Source organism: Papilio polytes, unplaced genomic scaffold, assembly GCF_000836215.1.
Source record: "Papilio polytes unplaced genomic scaffold, Ppol_1.0 DF822289.1, whole genome shotgun sequence".
NCBI lineage: Eukaryota > Metazoa > Arthropoda > Insecta > Lepidoptera > Papilionidae > Papilio > Papilio polytes.
This window is the reverse complement of record NW_013526915.1, coordinates 2,926,300-2,932,113: the sequence shown is the minus strand read 5'-3', so window position 1 is coordinate 2,932,113 and position 5,814 is coordinate 2,926,300.

The window sequence follows — 5,814 nt, the reverse complement described above, 5'->3', positions numbered from 1 at the left end:
TCGGTGCCTACACCGAAAGTTCCCACGTGAGTTTTAGCCGTGTTATAAATAATATAGTATAATGTCTCACGAAAGTTTTAATAAGTTAATCAAAAGTAACTATTTATGAATATCAATACAAATAATGATAAAAATAAACAAAAAAAATTAAAGCAATAGAAAATATTTCATATTATGTGCAAAAGTTTTCTTCGCAACAGGCGGTAACAAGCCCTTTGCCCTTAATTCGTATAACAACAATAAAAGTAAACGCTTGTACAAGCTGAATGTAGCGGAAAAATCGGTACCACGGCCGCAGCTGCGGGGAACTGCCTCGACGACAAACTGTTTTATCGAAAATTACTTTCGCAAACAAGCAATGGAGATATTTTTCATTTTTCTAATGGTGAACATGCGTATGTGAAGTTTTGTCGAAGGACGAAGACATTTGGGGCAAAAAACATATGATGAAATTTAAGTGTTTTCTAAGCAAGGAATTGGACTTATTTAAAAAAAAATGTTTTCCTTAAATATGATCAGAGTACAGGTATTGTAATAGTTAAATAAAATCCTTACTTAAAGTTAAAGCTGCGGAGATAGCTACAGAGAATTAGAAAAGTTAGAAAAATATAACTTTTTTTGGAAAGAATTTTTGAAATCGGCCCAGTTTTTGAGTTGTATCAATACAGACAATATACAAATCATTCGTCTCTAAAATATTAGCGTTTTATATGTCACTAGCTTTCTCCCACGGCTCAGTCTACGTAGTTAAAAAAAAGTATGTAACCTTTATGCTCTTCCAGACTATCCTCTACATCTATACTATTTCATCAAAATTCATTCAATAGTTAAAGTATCAAACTCCAACATTAGTAAGAAAGATTAAATCCATATTTAACAGAATAGTTAATAGATAATAAATGATTTAGTTACCAGTTAAAGGGCAAATCTGGGTCTAAAAGTAACCTTTGTTTTACGATGCTATTAGACACGATGGTTGTTTTGTGTGGGAGTCTTCACGTATCACTGACTTTATCCTTTAAGTTTAATGAAAGGCCGTCCATGTCATGCATATTTCAGTCGGCTGCGGCTTAAGCATCCTAAACAAGCACGCAAGCAATCTTAAGTTATTTCCATCAAATCCGAGAGTAATTTTCCGGTCAATTGGTGTCCTTTATAACTTATCCAATACTATCGTTAATATGTTTGATATGCTTACTTGTTTCTTAATAATAATGTATATACTAATATTATAAATGAGAAAGTTTAAATGGATGAATGGATGGATGTATGTTAGAGTTTGTAGCCTAAACAACTAAACGGATCTCGTTGAAATTTAGCATAGGTATAGAGCAAAGCAAGAACACATAGGCTACTTTCTTTTGTTTTTTTATTTTATTTCCACGCGGACGGAGTCGCGGGTGTTATCTAGTATATAATAAGACAAAAACAAGCTAGATATGCAATAAATAACATCTAAATTGTTTTAAATTTTGTGTTTATAAATTTTAATATGTAATTAGTGGGCAGAGGAAAACTATTTTGTCCGTGCCACTAATTACCTTGATAAACAGTGACCGCACAGCGCCATTATGTTCACGCCATTTGTTTGTGGTTCCCACTATCGAGTTTATAGCTTAACTAGGACCACAGAGGATATTATGTGGGCCTATACCTACGACCATGATATTATACAAAAATGGACTACTTTTTACTACTACGTTCGTCATTGGATAAATCTTACTAACATTATAAATGCGAAAGTTTAGATGGATGGATGGATGTTTGTTAGAGTTTGTAGCCTAAACGGCTGAATAGATCTCGATGAAATTTGGCATAGACGTAGGATGATTCTTCTAAGTACCGTTATAAGAATGAAATTAATATTGATCGAAGATAGTCTTCTAGTTAGGTAGGAGATAAAACTTGTATTGACTTCTTACAGATAGTGTACAAATTATTCTAAACTAGCTTTCGCCCTGACTCCGTCCGCTTGGACTTAAAAAAAAATAAAAGTTGATAGGCTATGTGTTCTTCCAGATTATGTTCTACATCTACGCCAAATTCCATCCAAATCCGTTCAATCGTTAAGGCTACAAACTCTGACAAACATTCATCCATCCGTCTAAACTTTCGCAATTATAATATTAGTTTGATTGATATCGGTACTTGATCTTTATTTAAGCAACTAATATTTTCAACACCTTATGAACATAGAACAGAAAGAAATTAAACACCATTGACCTATTTGCTTGAAGCATTTCATTGGAAAACTCACGCATTGTGCCCACAACCGGTTGATTGTTACGCTTCGTCTGGCTAATTAATGAGACAAGCCCCGCAGCCACGATCTGCCTATTAATTACCGATAACAGCATTCATTAATTCAAACATGTTTGATTTAAATGATTTACCAGCTAAGCGGTAATTATGTTTGTGACAATTACAAATTATGTTTTGATTAGTTTAATTAGGAATGATTTAATCTTAGAATTGTCATTTAAACTGGGTTTATAATAGAACTAGCACACCTTTGACTAAACTATCGCATTACTATTGTGCGATTGTCCATTGTTTCGCAGCCAATTCAAATGTTTTGTTGTACAATTAAAAATCGAGTGTGCGCACCTCCATATTTTCCACAATCTAGGTTATGGTGGATACTGGCATTGATAGAATAATTTATGCCTGCGTGCACGATTTAATTCCACCGTCACCTTTCTACCATCAGACGTTCAGGCATACAGTCGAATTCCATCCTTCCGTAGTTGATGTTCCGCGAGTCCGAACGAAAAAGTTTCAATCATCGTTCCTTGTGCGCACTGAAAAGGATTGAAACATGTTGCCGGCATTAGTTTTCCCGTCCAAATATAACGTGGGGGCCTTCAAAAGGAGAGTAAACAGCTAACTATTAAGCTAGCGCGTACCATCGTCACCTCTTTCAGGTGGGAACGTGGTCAAGAGCTAGCTTAACAAATAATAATAAAAAAAAATATAAGCTCACTCACCAAAGCAAGACTAATAAGTTGTGCGATAGTTTAGCATCAGATGTGCTCGTCTTAGTATTCATCGATTTCTCAGTTAACTAGCTTTTGCCTGCGCCTCACTCGTGTTATAAAAAGAATAGCCTAGTTGTCTATACTTCTATACTAATATAATAGAGCGTAAGCACACACTACGTGGCGTAGGATGAGCAGCATAATAAGTTTTTAATAAAGTTTTTATAATTTCACTCGGATGAAGCCGCGCGGTAACAGCTAGTTTTGATATAAATGTGATTGCTGATTGCGGCTGGTATCTTTGCTATTTATTTTGAGAATGTTTGGCGCATGCAACATTACGGTTGTTAGAACAAAGGAATGTTTTTCACATCTGCAGACGAGATTTCGTCGGAATTGCACTGTTATTAATGAAAACAATACTTGGAACAACCGCGGAATTTCAGAGTACGAAATTTAATCTTTGTTCTACCAAGATTCTAATTGATTGATTTCACCACGCTTTTAACCTTAATAAAGTTATAACCATTTATTTGTACAATATTTATTTACTTAGCATAAATTCTTCTAGATTCTAAATACTACAGAAGAATCACTCAGAATCTTTAATTTATCATTAAGGGAGTGTTTTAATGAAGATTTGGTTTAAAAATTAGTAATTTAAAAATGGATAATGAAGTCAAATAAACTTCTCTTTAAATTAAGTAAACGTTAAAATTCAAATTAAGTAAAAATCACGTTTCAATAATAAAAATAGAATAATGTTATGATTCTTTCGAAAACTTATTTTCTCTCAGGCAATTTTTCGTTAAGATCGTTCAAGACATCTGGGCTGCGCTTGGATCACGCAACCGAGTTGGTCTACACATAAAACATGTTTATTTTACAATTTTTAACCATCATAATGATTCTATTTTAGACGTAAGTTTAGATGGATAAATTACCAACTAAACGGCTGAACGGATCTCGATGAAATTTGGCATTGATATAGCGCGAAATCTGGGTGAACACATTGACTACATACTTTTCCTTTTTTTGATTCCACGCAGACAGTTACTGACGAAAGATATTTATAGATCAAATAACATTGGAACATAATGGTTTAATTCCTAATTTTATTGTTTTTGTCACAATTCCCTAACTCTCTGCATCGATTCGTAACTCCTGGGTCGCAACTTCTCTTGACTACCTCTCGAAAGGCGTATCTCCACTCTGAATCATTATTTTCGATGTTGATGTCATTTAATGTGGAACCTTGATCAAATAGATTGTTTACCAGGAGATTTAGATGTTTTCATGTTGTAGCAATACGTGAGAAATAAAACAGGTTAAAGCATAGTTTTTTTAGGAATGGTATACTTATGAATAATGTAATACATATACAGTAATTTATATTAAACATTCCCTGTCACAACACTCTCGTCTTCCAAGAATCTAACTAAATCACTCGAGACTGGAATTTGTCTCATTTATGTAAGATAAATCTGTGTACGGTTGCTACTGTTTTTTGCGATATGGTTTATCTTGAAAGATATCTAATAAATTTAAGCAATAAGGTTGAAGTTTCATTTTGATGTTATAAGCTTCAAACTGTCTTACTAATAAAGCTATTTTAATTCTCCCCTGCTTTTTACTTAACTCTTTATTTCAGAGGTGCTCTTACGAATATTTACCAGAACTAAATATGTATGAGATTTGTTGGTGTACTTCTAGTTCAGGACGCAGCTCAAATCTAATACAATTTTTTTGATAAGGTTACGAAATCGTTCTCACGTATATTCGAGATAAGCCCTCTGAAACAGTTTAGGCATTTATTTTAAAAACGACAAAAGGAAGTCGAACTTGCTACCGGACGAAGAAGAGGGCCTTTCTAGACCAACCAGCTATCAAACTGGCATACCTTACGAAATAGAACCACTCTACCACTAAACTAATTAATTATAAGATTTTTATAGCGAGGCTTGAGTCCGGCCCTCGCAACCGCCGGTCTTCTCGGTAGCAACGGACTCCCCAGAACTAACTAGTCTTTCCTATCTTATATAGAATCCTATAAATTAAATTTTAATATCGTGTTTCAGGAACGTACTGGTGATTGGTGGATTGTAAGTGAAATCGCAGCGTCTAATTCTTAATCAGACTGTTCGTTCATTGTCCGCGTTACGGTAGACTGCATTTATAAAAGGAACGAGTATGCGACGGCCGTGAACACTTCGGTCGTTTGATATTATTTGTTTACGTTTATTTCTCAATATTAAATACCAAAACTCATTACCAGAAATATAATTAACTCTTCAATCTGTTAGTAAGATGGTGTAAATCGCTTGTAAGAGCCAGTCAGTGAAGTATTCTCATCTGCATAGTACGGGCGTAATTACGTATTTGTTGGCGTTTTCTTACATATCTACTAGATTGCGTCCACAATTCCATCGTCGTAGAATTTAAAAAAAAATGTGAGTAACCTATGTGTTCTTTCAGACTATACTCTACATCTATACCAAATTTTATCGAGATCCTTGCAGCCGTTTCGCCCACAAATTTTAACAAACATGCATCCATCTAAACTTTCGCATTTATAGCATTACTAAGATTACTGAACTAAAGTTAAGTATAATCGATAATGTACTTTATTGGTCTTAATAATATATTCTTTAATTGTTTCTATACAACTTTTTGTGAAGAATAATGTTTTTACTCGAAAACATAGAATTTGGAAAGGAGAAAGTTCCAAGTAGGGTTGTATAAATTTTTCACATCAAAATTAATAGGTATTTACTCAAGATTCTAACTCTTAGAAGGTCAGACGGGAGTTAACAACCGGCGGCTTTAATTAGTAAGG